Genomic DNA, 18,953 nt, shown 5'->3' with positions numbered 1-18,953 from the left:
AACAAATAATAATGATACTTTCTAGCTACACACGGCGATCTCGAGTCTAGACCTTTGTATGGTAGCTGTCTGTCTAGCTTACAAAAATACATGACTACTGACAGAAAACTCACTATCAATAAAGTAAGTAGGTATACACTATCAAGTAAAGGGAAAAGTCCAGAAGTGATGAGCAAGAGTAATTATTTTTATCGACATTTAAATTATTAATTCTAAAACAAGTATTAAGTACTTATCAATCAATGACATATCCAAACTGCATTCCTAATCAACCAATAATCCTTATCTGGGTGTTCCACCGAGTTGATTCGTAGTTTCGCGAGACGCGATTACCTCACTGTGGACTGTAATGCTGCGTTTCCTGTTTAGTCCAGTGGCGTTAAATCAGTCGAGACGTGCTTATTAGACAACTACGTCCAATCTAAATAAGAGGAACCAGGGTTCAACCTCTTATTAAAGAGCACTTACCTTTGCAGTGTCGCGAATTGAGCTGGAATTCTGAATAACGCGGCACTTGCGATGCTTTTGTATGCTGACTTGTGTAGATTCTTTGTCGATTTTTGACAGTCATAACTTAGCCACATTACCGCCTTTGGTGATCACATTTGTTTGCCCTGATTGCTACAAGTAGGTAAGCATATGCATGAAATGCACAGGTTTAAAAGCTACCGGCTATAGATGCCATAACGTAAATCAAAAACGGTCTTCTACCCTTATCTGTAAAACTAGCAAACTACACGTTTGTGTTTATGGAAGCTCCCGAAAATATTTAATTTATTCTAGTTTTCAGTATCTTGTAACGGCAACAAAAATACATCATCATAACATACATCCCGGTGACAAACGGACGGTGAAGTAACCCGTTTTACTCTTAGAGAACGGTAGGTACTCGAAATAGGTTTAGGACGTCTGAAAAAACAATTGTTAAAATCACTTTTTCTATCAAAGTATTGCAACAAATACATATAGGAAGTAAGTAACTGCGAAAATCTAAGTTTCCTTTAGTGAATGAGGAAAGTCATAAAATCATCACGTGAACAAGCAAACTATTGTTGGTCTAGGATTGCCAACAGTTTGTTACCTACGTAAATGAGTTCTTAAATGTACCTAGTCAATTGCCGGAATCATTAATAGATGTTATCACTAATTTTCTTTGCTTTTCATGAACACTGCAATCAAACATGAAATGTACAACATTTCACTCAGACTCGAGAGGTTGTATAAAAAGAAAGAAAATTCTTTCTTAGTGGTAACAAGAGTTCCCTATAAAGTAAGTTCGTAAAACTATTTTCCTTTACGTGAAATTGGATATTCCTACAATGACGTAGCGGGAAATATTTATTTGTCGCAACTATGACGATTCAGCGCATTTGTGGTTGGTTAAGGATTTTGTTTTTGCGGTTCAAAATTGTGAATAACCATGACAGTCATCCACTTTCTTTGCTATCCTGCAAATCGAAGGAACTAGTCATCATACAAATCAATAACGCGCTTCCCCACACTTGCGTCATTGATGTACCTATTTGTCGCAGGTGTGCTAATACCTAGGTGAATATACCTAGGTGAATATAGGGTATAAGCTCTTTTTATTGAATACTTTTTTTCCATAGATGCTTCAATCACGGCATCTGTATGAAAATATTGATAACTCATAAAAATGTGGGAACTAGGCAGTAGGTATGCATGGATTTGATCAGATCGGACCCAGGCAGGGGTGGACCAGCGCTCAAAAAAGGTTGTGGGCACATTCACCTGATGACAGTGGTACGTACGAACTATAAGTGAGTATATAGGGGTAGGTAAGTATGTAAGTGCGAGTCTATAAGTGATTAAATAGGGGTTTAGTACCTAGGTAGCTACATTGAGAAGAAATAAGAATGTTGACACAAGAAGATTAGGATATACCCTCAGTGCCCACTAAAGCTGACCGCCCAAGTCTTTTCGTAGGGCTGATTTTTTGTGGGACTATCTGACTAGGATTTTTTGACCGATATTTTGTAGGACATGCGTTATACTATTTCTATCAGTATGTTCTATTTAACTCCTACAAAAAAAAATAGATATGGATGGATAAATTCGCCACTGAATCCTGGTACAGCAGTCACGCTTGCGACTACTAAAGCTACACAGTCGAAAGGGATTAAAACCGCAAAAATAGGAACCGTAATAATGTCTTTCTGTTGTATAAATAGTAAGTACGTTGTCACAAATTATGTACCATGAAGTTCTGTAGTTGATTTAACTCATTGAATTTACTACAAATTGATGAATTGTAATCAACACGTTTTTTACCTATCATTCTATTTTACCTATCTGTCTACGTAAGAGCAAGCGCCACTACTTATGGTGAATTTTTCTTCACAAGGACGAATGAGGTAGCGTAGTGTTAGCCGTAGCCGGAAAACTGAGTGCTACCGAATAGGGCTGTTTTATCTGCGAAGCTGCGTGCGCGCCGGCCGTTCGACTGCAGTCACCTGTAAACGCGCGCGCTCCTCACTCCTCGCGCCTGCGCTCTCCGCGACAACTCGACATCGATATTTATTACGCGTAAGTTACGTTCACGCTTTATAACAAGGCTAACTTTATTACAAAACAAAATATTCGTATTGTTCAACTTATTTTTTGCATTGCGACTTTTTGTGTTAAGTACCCACTTATTGTATTATTTTAGTTTTTTGGTTTTGTCTACTATGTTATGTCCGGTTTGTTAATTATTTTGAAGAATTTAATGCATTTTATTTTACCATTTTTAACCGGATTTAAAAATAAGGACGAGGTTCTCAAGTCGTCTGTTTTTTTTTCGTTGTTACTCGATTTCTCGAAGACCTTAGGACCGATTTGAGAATTTATTTCTTTATGTAAAAGAGTGTACCCGCAGTTGGGTCCGATGTTCCATCACGTCAGAATCTGATGATGGAAACCTTGAGAAATCGAAGGCAACTCTTGAAAATTGTAGATACACATTAAGAGGAAACTTTATATTCGTGTGTATTCGTGTGTATATCGGATAACTCAGAATGACCGTGTAGGTTTGGCTTACCTGATGCTGGAGATGACAGAAAATCAAGGGCTCTCCGCATCGGTATAAAGCAACTACCAAGTGTTTAGGTTCATTTCATTCGTATTGATTGACGAGATCTTTACACAGACATGTGATATGACTAGCCTATCAGACCTGACAATCAAGGAAATGTGCAGTTTAAGGAACTTAACGGTTGATAGAAGCTAAGGGTAAGGACTTTCCACAATTATGGGTTACGGCTGCCATATTAGAAATATTATAGTTTTGGACGGTAAAATAAACACAGTCAACAGACCCGCAGACCCAGTCTTCTAGAGCCATGTCAAAAGTTTTATTTTGTCCCTTTCAGTGTTTTGTGATTTTTTTTTATCCATGGGACAATTGTAGGTATAAGAATATAATCCGGCAGATGACAAGGCATTATTGCAATTATGAATTTGTCAAAAAGTTAAAAGTTGATGCAAAAGTATCCCCAGTTAATTGAAAATTCCTACTTATGTTGTAATAGCACGCTGATTGCCTTCAATATTAACGAGCACTTATTATGCAATATTAATTTGTTCCATGATTAACATTGATTAGGAACTCATTTTAATAAATTAATTTGGTAGTTACTTAGTTTTAAAGTTCAATCAAAATTGTATAAGTACAGTTTTAAGTTATAATAATAATATCTGCTTTGCAATTTTTACAATAATGCAGTATGATAATTACAGAGTACCCAGTCTAGTTCCTATCTAACCACGAACACAAGATGTCTTAAACGTCTAAAGAAATTTACCTTAAGGTAACTCGGTCCTACTCATAACTTTGTATGTAGATATTCAAGTAACGTTCGTGCCATATACAAAATAAGCATATAATAAAGAGGAAACATTTTTTGATTGTTTGTTTGAAAGGCTGAAACGATTTTAAAAATTATTTCATGGTTGGCAAACTATACTCTTTCCGAGTAACATAGGGCTATATTTTATCCCGGTAGTAATAAAACGAAAAGCCTCTAGAACTAGCTTTTGTTTTATAGTTCTAACACGTTTTCGGTTTTCCACAGTGGTTTTGTTCAACATAGGATTATTATAACAATCTGTATGTACAGAGTGCTTTAATTTGAGGGCGCTTCCGTCCGCTAGCCTTGTAAGATTTTCCTGTTAATACCTACGCGAGAGGAAAAATTCAGTTATGTTGGTCCTCAAATGTGGTATCTGCATAGATATTGGTACATTAAATACATACTAACTTGTAAATGTGAAGACTTGTGACTTGAAAACAACTTTCAATACGACCGAGAAGCTTATTGAAAATTTGATATTATCCTTAAGATATTTTCGTCAAAATTTTGCAAAAGGGCTGTTAGGACAATACAAAACAGGTACTTAAATGCATTTACATGTAATTCATTTGGAAGCATTGATATACAATGTTTGGAAGAGAGAAGTAAAGCTCTATTTATCCCCGTACTGAAAAAGTTGGCTTCTATTTTTCCGACCTCCGTGGTTGGGGTGTGCTTATTTGTAATAAATATATACCTACTTCTTCTACCACTCTAGCACTAGTAATAAATAGGTGTGTGTAGTATACATAATTGTATTATGTACCTACTATGTTGTGTCATGCACTCTGACCGCGAATTATGCGATATCGCAATTTCCTCAATTTCTTATTGACAAATTGAATTGAATTGAAATTTTTCATAAGGATTGAAAAAGAAACAGCATCAATTTTTTTTAAATTAATTCAATACGAAATAAAGATTCAGCACTTTTAAAACCCGCACTTAAGATGCTGGTGCTTTTATCTCTAGGCCCCCGTGAATTTCGCAATGCCAAACTTGACCGTCTGCGTCGTTTAAAAATACTACTATACATTCATGTTTCTTTAAACAGCTGGTAACATGCAATTAAAAATGAGTTGAATTACGGCAGACTCCTGCTGTGTAATCGAATAAAACATACGAAAATAGGTACAATAGGTAGTGGAATTTGAATTTTACGTACATAATAAAATAAGTAGTTACAGATATTTCAGCCTCGGTAGGTTTTCTTGAAGACGACATGTAGGTAGGTATATACGGCATTTTGTGAATTCTGTCATTGTTCTGTAGCGGAGAGTTTTAAAGAAGTTAATTCATAAAGAAGCGAGGTTAAAATTAATTTACATCTAGTTAAAAACCAGTAAAAAAACACGCTTTTATAAATGCAAGCTAATCTTGGTCAAAGTTCATTATAAGATTTTTATTACAAGTCTAAACACCGCAATGATACGATGTTCCATCATGAAGATCCAGATCTTCCGGGTCTATCATCAGATCAGTTCGACAACAAACACCATATCTGTCTGTATGTACTGTCATCAGGAATACATACAGACAGCTGCCAATTTTCATAACTTGGAAGATAGTTAAAATAATTACCGTAGAATCCATTAAGTACCTACATAGCTTCGTGCCTACTTAGTTACCTACGCGCTACGTAGCTAGGTTATATTGCGCAAAAACTAGGAAACTTAATTAAATTCATTTTAAACTTGTCGCTCAGAAATTAATTAATCTGCCTATTTAACCTTCTAAACTATATTACTTCCTGATTATTTATTAAAATACTAAAAATAGACTTGAATAGATAAGTTTCGCAATAAATGCGATGCTAATCATGTTCTCTTGGAATGCTATTGTTTACTTAAGTATAGAGAAATAAAAAGAATCGACCACTGAAGTAATATAAACTGCTAAGTATACCAATATGATAAAGAGGTAAATTTTTTGCTTGTGCACTCTGAATACTCTGAAACTTATTATATAATATAACTTTATTTCTCTCTCCTGAAGCTACATAATCCCCGAGTAACATAGTAGTTCCCACGGACCTTAGTGAAACGGCGGGAAAATAGCCAGCAAATTATGTAATGATAATGATGATGTCTAAATAAAAATGCTATTCAGCAATGAAAACTTAATTGGCAATTAGGTTAACATTGTCCCTCCAGATTCATCGAACATCTAACATCACCGTGAACGGTACAGTACTTTATAATTAAATAGATTCCTTAATTGAATATGAAGAGGTTGCTGCGCTCGTGCTAATTGATGCCCAAAATATGCGCGGGATCGGGCGTCAAACATTTAACTTACGTTTATTTTGATATTGTTGTCCATACGTATGGTACATGTATCATATGTGAGTAATAAGTAAGTAATAATTTAATTTAACTTTCATACTTTTGATCAGATGATTTATATGTATGATCTTATGTCTAATCTGTATAATTACTTTGGAAAAATAAATAATTTATTTATTTATTATCTAGACACACGGCAGTGTGTCCGCCAAGTTCGAGCAAAAAAAGCGACACACCGGCCGTGGGTTATATTACACGAACCATTTCGGGCCAAATTCGACCCCCCTGTAACTCAAAATCTATTTTATTTACGCATATCAAATTTCTAGTATCTGTTGAGACCCCCCTCACTTATCTAAAATACAAAATTTCATTAATATACCTATTGTAGGTGTTGAGATATTGACGTCAGAAAATCGCTATTTTTACTATACACTCACTGACTGACTGACTGACTGACTGACTGACTGACTCACTCATCAAAAACCTAGACCAGTTCCAATGGTCGTATTGACTTGAAATTTGGCATGGAGGTAGGTCTTTATGTCAAGGTAAAGGGAAAAATCTGAAAATGGCCAAGTGTGAGTCGGTTTCAAAATAATTAAGGTGTTTTATACCCGGTGTAAATTTATACCCCTAAGGAACTAAAACGAACTAAATTTATCTATATTTATATAATATATCTTCGAATGGTACAAAGGTTTGTATTTAGTCAAAGTAAAGTAAAAATCTGAAAACGGCCAAGTGTGAATTACTTTCGAAAATAACGAATGTGTAACTTTGATCCACGAACATAATACATGTTAACATGTCATGTCAGTCAGTTGGTAAATCTAGTCCATTTAGTTAATCTAGTTCATTTCTTTGTAAGAAACATAGTGCATATTAAAAAATCTAAAAGATAGTATAAATGAGACATTTCTCTAACTAACTTCATCATAAGAAAAAATTAAATAAACAACCTTACAAAAATAAATGAAATCCCACCCAAAACAAAAATGTGAAAGACTGCCAAGTTCGATAATATGGGAATGCTTCGCCTATAAAAGAAGTGAGATCTGAATAAGTACCAAGTTCCATACACATACCTCAGTTAAAAATAGTTACTTTTTAATTATGTTACTTGGCAAGTTTTAATAGAAAATTAAATACTTGGTTCATTGCGTTTAGTAGGTTTATATATTATAACAAGGTGTATGAAAACTTGCCAAGTAACATCATTAAAAAGTAACTATTTTTAACTGAGGTATGTGTATGGAACTTGGTACTTATTCAGATCTCACTTCTTTTATAGGCGAAGCATTCCCATATTATCGAACTTGGCAGTCTTTCACATTTTTGTCTTGGGTGGGATTTAAATCTCTAGAGCAAAAATAAGACACGTAAGACTTTATTCGCATTGCACGATCCCAAGTCGTATTTAGCTGTATTTTTTCCTTAAAAACTCCTTGACGTATTTGAAGTGTCAGAACAAGTTTTGTATGTAGATATCTGTACAGAACAATCTTATAAATGTTCAAAAGTAGAAACTGTCATAATATTAGTTCTTGGGCACTATCAGTCATCCGTGCTAACAATTGCGGACATCAGTTGCATCTTAAGGGCGTTCCCAATATAATATCAACCTGTTGTATTGCTTACTAGAGATAGGAAATAGGATAAGGCTTATGTCAAAATTCTATCTCTCACCCCCGCATTACTTAAGTCACTCCTTATTGACAGATTCTCATAGAAATTTTGCACTAAGGAACGGCTTAAGTAACCATTAAATGTCTCTGAGTGTGCCCATTATTGTGTCGTACCTAATCATATTAATTTAAATACCTTAATATACTGGTTAATATTATGTCGATTAGCGCAAATAAAAAATACGTAAAAATAATCAAAAAAAGTAAATATAATAAAAAAATGCGAAAATTAGAACACCATATAAGAGTCAGTCATTACAAACAATGCAAATTCTCCCTTGAAAACTGATATCTGTCAACTGGTCAAAACATTCGATACTCTAACTTTACACATCATGTGTAAAGCAGAGATAAATTATGAAAACGAAAAATGACTCCTGTGGCTGTGACCACTGAATGAATTAGGTAATTTTTTTTTACAGTTCGCCATAGAATATCATAAAGTATGTATATGTGATAGAATTTCATGTGATTGGGTACGACACACCCGATATAGAATATCGGGAATGGTATTGATAGATAAGTACGCAAAGGTACCTCAAACTAGGCTGCACTCGAGTGTTGAGTCTTGCAATAAATTAATCAGAACAGATATCTAGATCAGCGACATTATTCAATAAATTGACATTTGTCTCTCTAAAACTCCTACAAGTAACGGAAAACCAGACAAATTATACATCTAAATAGTGTTCTCAGTTTAATACTATATTATTGCTTATGAGTAGATATAATTTAGGAATTAACTTTTTTACCAACAATAGTTTTCTTCATATTACAGATTCTCTAAAATATAGGTATACTTATGTAATACGTTTTGCTAATAACGAATTTTCTATTAACCTATTATAATAAATTCAGTGTTTGCTCTTTGCTATTTATTAAATCTCTTTAAAAAATGGCACATATATTTATATAAATTTAAACTAAAGCTATGTTCTCATAAAAACAACGAATTTAGTTAGCTCACAATAACAAATGACAAAGGTATATTTTTATCTTTTGCTTGGTTACTTACAAGTTAAAGGAAAAATTTTGTGGGTCGTCGTCTTGCCTTTTTGAGTATAATACCGGTTATGTCTTGTACCTGATAACATGATTATGCGTTACCCTTCTGCAATCTTCATACTGCATTAACTTACTCAAGCGTTTTGGTATGCACTTAGTATATTCGGAGTTACAAAAAACATATTCTATAAGGTTCAATGTATCATTCAAGTCAAGTAATTTCTCTTAAAGTAAACTAGCCGTTTCCCGCGGTTTCGCCCGCGTCCCTGGGAACTACTGCCCGTACCGGGATAAAGTATAGGCTATGGCACCCAGGAACATTGTAGCTATCTATCAATGAAAGAATTTTGGAAATCCGACCAGCGGTTCCAAAGATTACCCACTACATACAAACTTACTTTACCTCTTTATAATATTAGTATAGATATTAATTGTTATTTGTAGTTATATTTTATTGAAAGTGTACATGTTATTACTGTGAAATGGAATTATACATTTAAATAAATAAGCTAAGATAAAATTTAGGGTATTCAAGTTAATATTTTACATGATTTACAGGACACGTACCTAGTTAAGTACCTAGGCCGTTTCTTGTACAGTCAGAAACTCCTTGCCCTCATGTAAAGTTCTGTGTAAAGCACATATAGCACACCGGTAGCCCACACACTTTGAAATACACAACTACATAGTTGTCATCAGTCCACCCGTGATCACGGTCGCTGCAATTCGACCGAAACGTCGGGATAATAAAAAGTTATCGTACCTTGTATTCCAGTATCGCGTTTAAGTCCCGATTGTTTATTTTATTTTTATTTAATTATTAATTACAAAAAAGGTAAGTCTAGATTATATTATGATTATTAAGTCCCACAAAACCCTTACTATGGTTTGACTGTAAGGTCAATGAGTCTTCAAATAAAATATTTTTTTTATCTATACTAATATTATAAAACCGAAGAGTTTGTTTGTTTGAACGCGCTAATCTCCGAAACTACTGGTCCGATTTGAAAAATTCTTTTAGTGTTAGATAGCCCATTTATCGAGGAAGGCTATAGGCTTTTTATCCGGGTACGTGCAGAGGTTCCCACAGGATGCGGGTAAAACCGCTGGCAGAAGCTAGTTTTATAAATATGCCACTTTCTATTTCTACATGCTTTAACTACGTAAGTTTTATCTAGACCTACTAAAACTTCGCATCACAGCAATTTTAAATCCGTTCTCCTGGTTAAGGTAATCTCTGTGTAAAATTCCTAAATGCCTAACTATATGTCAAAAATTGTTTCAATGAATCGAGATTAAGAAGCCCGAGGCTAGGTCTTTTCGTCTTCAAATCAACAAGGAAAATTCGCTTGTCACGTATGGTTGAATGGAATAAAATAGTAAAATATTTCTAAGAATGATCGATTGTGATCTTAAACAGCGTTTATTGAATTGTGGATTATCTAGATAGGTACTTATCATTGAGATAGGCTCAAGTGGCTATCCTAAGGCTACCGGACAACATTGGTTTTATCGAGATTGCATACGTTTTGTGTCAAATTGCTAGGGATATTGTCTATCTTATATGTATATGATATGCTTTTCAATGATTTCTTGACCTAAAAACTTAAGTCTTAGTAAAATTTGGTTCCGTGAAACGAAATTTTTTCAACAATACCACTGCTCAAATTGCTGACAAGACAATCTGTTTAAAAAAATATCTCACAAACATAAAACCTGTGAATTATGCACTTTGTTGCACCAAGAGCGTGTAGGTAGACTAGGGCCATACCTAATATGCATTTAAAACTTACCTATCAATAATTATAAGTCTAGCTTAAAGTCGTGAACGCATCACTTTCTTTTCATCATCAGTTTAAGCAAATACATGTTCACAACTGCTTCCCGCAGCAGAATAAATGCACCCATTACACCTAGTGATAATGTTACAGTGAATTTAATTCTTCAACCTGGTTCAGTTGTTTCGGAACCTAACAAATAATAATTGAACAAAAAAATGTTTCCTCTTTATAATATTAGTATAGATATTTATTTATGTATATTAAATGTACCTGTTTGAATCAATGATACATGTATGCGGAATGTACCGGCACCTGTTAGCCTCGTCTTTCGCGTGCAACGTCACGTCTTAACCTTGCTTCCGTTCGATTAGGGGACAATCGTATGACGTTTCTGATTTAACTTATTATACAAGTTAATCCTTGGTCTAAATATACATAAATCTGTGCTATAATTTGTAATGGATAAACTCAAAAATTAATGAAACGATTTAAACAATTCTTATAATACTTAACTTTGTTAGAAAGCTACACTCTTCCCGAGTAACATAGGTTTTATTTTATCCCAGTACGGGCAGTAGTTGACACCGGAAGCGAGTGAAACCGCGGGAAAACGGCTTGTGTATGATACGTAGGTATTGTAGTATATGATATGTAGGTACTATATAGTATAGGGCTGTAGTTTGCAGTTATGCATAGATTTGCCGAAACGTTGCCTTCAGAATGGCTCTTAGTAGCACTTAAGTACCGGTTAATAGCACCCCTACAATGCAATTAGGTAGGTACTCATACTCTCAATCATATTGCAGAAAATATGTAAGTACTACACACAATATGATACCTAAAGAAATAGGAGAAATTGTACTTTATCCATACAATGTTATAACGATTAAGTTTGCAAAATTAAGAGTATGGACTATCCAATTTGACGGACGTAACGGCTGATTAAGATCTCTACAGAAGAAAGTCTACAGTTTAATGTAGGTTTTATTGAATATAAAATATCTAGGAACACCTAGGCAGATAGGTATCTACAACATGGTAATTGCAACTCGGTGTCACGAAGAATCGTTGCGAAAATGCAATCGCAGTCAGAGCTTGTTTCTATGGGATATCTACACAAAGCATGTCGAGGTTAATTGTTTACTTGCTGGGCTTTATAAATTGTCAATTAGTCTAAGTAGCGGATACACACACTCTGTATTGTCATAGCTACGTAAATAGCGACACTATATTTATTACAAGAGAATAAAAGAAGTACCGAAGTAGCCCTCTTTTTTCGGCAAGCGTTGCCTTCGTATCTACAAACGGAATCGAATCAAATTAAATCCAGACGAAAAATAACCTACCACTACCTAGTGCTTTGGGGAATCAAAAATGTTCCATCGTGCGTTAATTAATTCTAATATTTATGATTATTACTGATTAAGCAAAGAATTAAACCTGATATTTATCATACCCAACTTTTTGAGAATAAATAATAAGCTTGCTTAGGTAGGTAACTGTATATTAGTTTAACTTCAGTTTGCCTGGCTTTCATTTTATCGTTATACATATACCTATGTATATTCATACTTCCATACAATCGCAAACTTATGAAACTGGAAGCTATAAAATATCCCGAAAGGAGTCCAGGCAAAACCATCTTTGAATGGACGCCGAGAGCTGCCCGCCCACGACGGCGCGTCGCCTCTCACATCGCCGATTAGATAATGCTTATTAGTAGGAATAACGCTGACTCAAACATCACATAACATGAGGTACTGCGTCATAAAAATACCGAACTGACCCTTTTTACGGATAGAGAAAGGAAAATGATTTTATTGGCACAGTACAAAAACAATTTAAAAAGCAAACTAAATCAATCATTCAAATCAAATCCATCATTAAAAAAATAATTGATCCAATGAAAGAACATTTGGCGATTTCACACTTTTAAGTTCAGGTCTCTTTTTGAACCTAAACTACTTAAAATCTACATAAAACTTCGAAGGAGTACCTACACCGGTAATTGAGACGCAGGTGTTTCTACCCAAAAGCCGCTGTGATCTCCCCATGATATTTTCTACATATTTGTGTACTTACTAGCTTCCGCCCGCAACTTCGTTCGCGTGGAATTGTGACTTCCAGCAGATTTTTGGATTGACCAATAGATGGCGCTATATGTCCGGAATAAATTTTATTTTTAATTTTTATATTTCTTGTAATAAAAACTATCCTATGTCCTTTCTCAAGTTCCAAACTATGTCTGTACCAAATTTCACACAAATCGGTTCAGTAGTTTAGGCGTGAAGAAAAGACAGACAGACAGACAGAGTTACTTTCACATTTATAATATTAGTAAGGATTTAGTAAGTAACATAGAATGCTTAGGTGCAATTGGAAACATATATTGGCAAGATCAATCTTTTTAGTGTAAATGCATACTTTGGTCAGCCCCGGATCTTAAATTTTTTTTAGGCGGGGCAAAAACTGAAAAATGCCGCCCCGCATACCTACTTATGTTTATTTTCTCCTTTATCATCCATATAATTTTAGCTATCAATACGTAGGCACAGGGCCGTCTCTAGCTCATGTATGTGTGTGCATATTGATCAAAGTACTTAGAGTAGCTACAAGGAATATAAATAAGAACGTGCGAACAAGTCACTTTTTTGGTAGGTAAAGGACTAAAAAAAATGTTTCCAAATCATTGTAGGCTCAAACTGTTGGCCACGTTTAAGTTATGAAAATCAGATAGATCTATGCAATTGTAAAAATATGCGCGAGCGAAGCGAGCGCGCAAATTTTTTATTTTTTCGACACAAAATGTTAATAAGTTTTAAAAAGCGCTTCAAAGTAACAAGCGGTCGGAAGCGCAAAATGTTTTGTTTTTGAGGACTCCATAAATTTTTTTTTGGCTACATTTGACTTATGAAGCTATCAAGGCAATGCATGCTATTTAAAATTGCGCGAGCGAAGCGAGCGCGAAAATTTTTGAGCCTACGACACAAAAGTACCTGATTAAGGACATTGTAAAACAACAGACATTGTAAAAAAGAAACAATCAGAAATACAGTACATATAATGTCATTTAGCCGCGAGCGTAGCGAGCGAGAATTTTTTTCACTTAGTTGGTGTGCGGGACGGACGTAGCTCAGAAGCAGGTACTATGGGTGGCTTCGAGACGTTGACGCCCCGTCGGTCGCTGGTTCGTGGACGTCTGGGCGAGTGGACTGTATTTACGATGTGGCGAGAAACAGGAATATCAGAAACAAGAATATCACATAATAATACTATGGGGGTTATCTCGATACGGAAGGCAGTGTGTGTTAGGGCATTTCATGGGCTATCTGGCGATAGTAATCCTAACAATGTGACCTAAGCCCTAGTATTGTTAATTTGCATGTGAAAATGAAAGTCAAAACACAGACATTATTTATTGTTCTATAACTTAAACTATTAACAATATTCCTTTACAGTAAGTTATTTTCTATATACTGAGACCTAGGCTTTCAGTTAAACACTATTTCACTAATGAAAGTCTAGGATTTTTACTATCGAGAAATGTTTACATAGGCAAATCAGGCCTTAAACGGCAGAACTATTATGTTTATTATACACAATTATGTAGGTTAAGGTTACCACTATAAAACTATTACAATTTGCTATCAAAAAACACTATAATTTACAGATTAAATCACTATCAAAATCTGAACACAATTCTATAACTATTTAGAAGGAGGGTGCACGTAAAAACATACCTTGGCGCGGCTCACGGCACTTTTTGCTCATTACCCTCATCACAAAATTGTTAGAGTATAAATAGTAACGCGCATACACGAACACTCAGGCATTATGATTTTGCACTCGCGGCGCACGGATGCGTCTGTCGCGAACAGTTGGAAAATGTTAAAAGTGAAAAATAATCAATCAAACAAAGCGAAGGCGACTTTTTTTGTCAGCATCATGATACAATGTGGAACTTCCTTATCAAACGGGTGTAATTTTTTCGAAATTTTCTGGTGGTGGGGCGTCCCGCGGCGCCCCTGAGATTTCGCGAGGCGCCCGGTTTATTCACACACCCTGCACCATAGGTTAAGACTAACTATATATGTAGGTTAAATAAATGATGAGTGGTCCATTGGTCTGTGAATTGTGAATTTGACAGCCGCCTGATTTTGCCGCCCCCTGAATTTGCCGCCCGGGGCATAGGCCCCGGCTTGCCCCCCCCTAGATCCGGGGCTGACTTTGGTAAAGGGTTTTTAATCAAATTCTAAGTTCAGTGTTCAGATGCACAGCTAATGTTATGGTGACCCAATTCCGCTTTTCGAGGAAAACATCACCCTCCGAGCCTTTTCCCAATCATGTTGGGGTCGGCTTCCAGTCTAACCGGATTCAGCTGAGTACCAGTGCTTTACAAGAAGCGACTGCCTATCTGACCTCCTCAACCCAGTTACCCGGGCAACCCGATACCCCTTGGTTAGACTGGTGTCAGACTTACTGGCTTCTGACTACCCGTAACGACTGCCAAGGATGTTCAATGACAGCCGGGACCTACAGTTTAACGTGCCATCCGAAACACAGCCAATGTTGTCTAAGATATACTTAGAAAGTACATACAAACTTAGAAAAGTTGCATTGGTACATGCCCGACCTGGGATCGAACACGCGCCCTCATACTTGAGAGGTTGGTCCTTTACCCACTAGGCCACCACGACTACTACTTTACTTTCGAGGAAAACAATAAGCTGAAGTTTTTTTTCCATTTGATAATAAATCTAAGTACCTATGTGCTCTCAAAGGTTATCTCGAATCGTTGAGAGACAACATTACAGGCCAGTTTTCTTTACAAAGAAAACCGCTGAAACGATTACATACACGTGGTTTTCTGTACTCGTGTCCTCTGCTATGAGAAGAGGCCTTGGCGCCATTGTTTGTTATTGTCGTAAAAGAAGATGATCAAAGCTATCATACGTATCAATCTGAGTACATACAATTCCTATCAGTCACCGAAACTTGTACACAACGTGGAAAGATCAATATCACACATCTGTCAATCATTAATGATCGCAATCTGAAAAAGATGTGAAATTTACTAGAGTTTTTATCATTTACATATAGATAGTTATGAATCATGGAATTTTTAGTCAAAGTCTAATCAAATCATAATAATGTTCAAGGCTTGATATCTTATCGTTAAGAGGAAAGGAAGATGAAATCAGTTGGTCAGATAATGGATGATACATCCATTTCCTGGAATATATCATCTTCCTTAAAAATAATCAGAACGGTTTAGTAGATACCAAGGACCGAAATTAAAGGAGGTTCATCTCCAATTAACCCTTTGAAGAAATACAGACGAGTTGTTATGACTTTTGCTTTTAATCTTCTGCACCAACTTGTGTAAGTACCTATTTCATAATAAGTAAGCACATTATGATACCTAGCTCTGAGTTATTTAATCCGTTTACTTTCCCGTGGGAATTAATTAACTGCAACTAAGGAAGAATGCTTTCGGCTCGTTGTTAACAAATCCTTGCAAGCGGATAGCTCATACGCATAGAGATACTTTAATAATTAGCTTCAAAGATCGTGATTAAACAATACGTACCTATCAAAAAACTCAAGTCGACTTGAAATTTCATTTGTACCTACATTTTGTTGGGGTTACACGTGTGTAAAAACCCACATGTGCGGATATTATGTATTGAACATTATACTTAAATGTAATGAAGATATCATTATATTCTCATTTGCATGTTTACATAGCTAAATTGTCCATTTCCTCGTGCCAAAATTATATGGTCACCAGCACCATCATAGGCACCTTCGTTATGTGTTAACAAAACAAACAATAACCAACTTCAAAAATACCATTACTCAATTCATTAAAAAGGAGTATGCGATATTTTTCTAAAGTATGCTCATAAGACGCAACACATATTTGCTTAAAAATTATGACATCAGTTATATTCACTTGGCTTAAATAAATAAATAGGTAAGTAGGTTATTTTCCATTTAATGCTTATCAGTATCTTTTAAGATTTTAAGTCAAGATAATCTATTAAGTTGAATTCTTTTTCGCAAACCATTGACAACAGTATTCGTACTTATCATTGTATTTTCAAATCATCATGTTAATATCTCATAAGGGACTTAATCTTAACATCTGAAGTTGATAGTGACTATTCAAATTGTGCACCTGGAAATGCCCATTTCCATTCACGTTGCATACCACATTTTTAGATCTTTAAAATTAAAAAAGTGCCATTTTTGCCATTCAGCGTGGCAATGCAGCCAGCCTTTTGGGCACGATCCCCGCTGACGTTTTTTGACGCAAAGATTTTTAATATTTTCTTTTTCTTATTATTTTTGTAAATATAAAGACTAGGTAGGTTATGTAAAATATGTATAAATAGGATATATTATTAAAATGAAAGTAGGTTTGCGTACTAAATGTTTTCTGGAAATTGAATTAAAATTTCCTGATTTAGAGTAAATACTGTTTTGAATAAGGTTGTTTATTCGAATTTAACTTGTTATGCCTTACCTATTTACCACTACGTACCAAAGCGATTTAGTTTTACAGAAAATCTGTCGGAATCGTCGGTGACACGACGTTGAGAAGGAAAAAGTTTGTTTTCCCGGTGTTAGGGTAAACGAAAATAATTTAAAAAATAATAGAAAATAATAACACTGTCTCCGATTTGCGTCAGAGCACTAAGGCAGTTAGGTAGTTAGTAGGCTGCGTTTTACATTTTCCTCAAAATTTGCAGTTAGGGATAACTCTATACCTCTATTCTTGCTGGCTTTTCGTAAAAAAATATCAATACTTTTTGACATTGACTGCTTAGTTACACCACTCTTTCGCAACACATAATTTGAACTATTAGGCCACCCCCTTTTTTGGTAGGAAATCAACATACGACCCCCTACCGCACCTTCTCACTGTGGGTGCACCGTGAGGGAGAGTCAGTCTGTTCCTGACTAAAACCCACCAAGTACCTTCTTAAGCCCTTTACATATGTAGCATGTAACTCTTTCGAACAATCCCGCAGCCTTGCCAGGACTAATAGGAAACCTTGACCCAACTTGTCTGGTCTAGAATGTTCGATTCTCAAAGAATCTAGGCAATCAGTGCACAAAGTGACCTTATTGCGATAGTGACCCAATTATTTGATCATGCAGCGGGCAACACTTGCAGTGCAGTGACACCCAGGCACAATGATCGTGAGACGATTGTTGCGAAGAAAGATTCAATCAAGCATAAATGCATGCATAATGCAAGTTCAGGAAATGTGTTACTATGTTCGACGCCGGTCGCTCTCGCTTGCTAAACCATTCAGTATAAGCAAATTATTCCCATAAAATCTATATACATATAATAAATCTGTAAAAAAACTGTGTCTGTACATTGAATATATTAAAAAAATAATAATTGGGTGGGGTTTAGAAACAGTAATGGAGCACAAATCCAAAAAAAAAAATTCTGTCTGTATGTCTGTATGTCTGTTTGTTTGTACACGCTAATCTTCGGAACTACTGGACGGATTTCAATGATTTTTTCTTTGTTGTATCAGTATTAAGCCTGGTCAACATAAAGGCTATAATTTATCTTCGAAACTTGAAGACCTGATGCAGAACACCAACAGACCAACAAAACTATAAGAGATACAAAAATGGTGCCATAGCAAAAATTGTTTCATGTGATGAGCATTTTCAGCTGAGATAACAAATTTTAAGATCTGGAATACCTGATGTGGAACCCCAAGAGCCCAGCTTCTCTGTACCATATACAGGTATGACGTTTTAGCAAAAGTTGTTCAATTTGATGAGCACTTTTTATTGACTTATACAAATTGAAGATCTAAAACACCTGATGTGGAATTCCAGGGGCCCAGCTAGACTATAGCATAGAGGTGTGACGTTTTAGCAAAAGTTGTTCAATCTGATAAGCACTCTCTATTGACGTATATACATCGAAGATCTGGAACACCTGATGTGGAACTTCAAGAGCAGTACTACACTTGAAATGTATAGAAACAAATGTTAATAAAAGAAATAGGTATGGTGAATCAAAAAAAAGTAAATAGTCCGTCTTTTAGATAACCCTAAAATAATGGACACGCATTTTTTCTTTTCTCCTTCTCACAAACAAATAATAACGAAGATATAACACGCTTGAATTTTGTGTTAAGTCACTGCTTAGTACAAATTTTACATACAGTGTTTTACAAGGAGCGACTGCCTATCTGACCTCCACAACCCGGTTACCCGCTCAACCCAACACCCCTTGGTAAAACTGGTCAGACTTACTGGCTTCTGACTACCCATAACGACTGCCAAGAATGTTCAATGACAGCC

The 18,953-nt window shown here is 35.5% G+C and overlaps 1 protein-coding gene across 3 annotated transcripts in view; it reads left to right on the top strand.

Annotated features, from left to right (window-relative positions):
• The first annotated feature begins 2,385 nt into the window (after positions 1 to 2,385).
• LOC110382817 (proton-coupled amino acid transporter-like protein CG1139) overlaps positions 2,386 to 18,953 on the top strand; it is a 42,113-nt gene continuing 25,545 nt past the window's right edge. The window contains exon 1 of one of the 3 annotated variants that reach the window (XM_064035172.1): positions 2,386 to 2,547. The gene's annotated coding sequence lies outside the window, so the exon portion shown is untranslated. Of the gene's footprint in view, positions 2,548 to 9,519; positions 9,665 to 18,953 lie in introns of those variants that run through there. The other 2 variants (XM_021343518.3, XM_064035171.1) reach the window with 2 other exon arrangements.

Source organism: Helicoverpa armigera, chromosome 1, assembly GCF_030705265.1.
Source record: "Helicoverpa armigera isolate CAAS_96S chromosome 1, ASM3070526v1, whole genome shotgun sequence".
NCBI classification, from domain to species: Eukaryota; Metazoa; Arthropoda; class Insecta; order Lepidoptera; family Noctuidae; genus Helicoverpa; species Helicoverpa armigera.
This window is presented reverse-complemented; position numbering and strand designations above follow the sequence as displayed.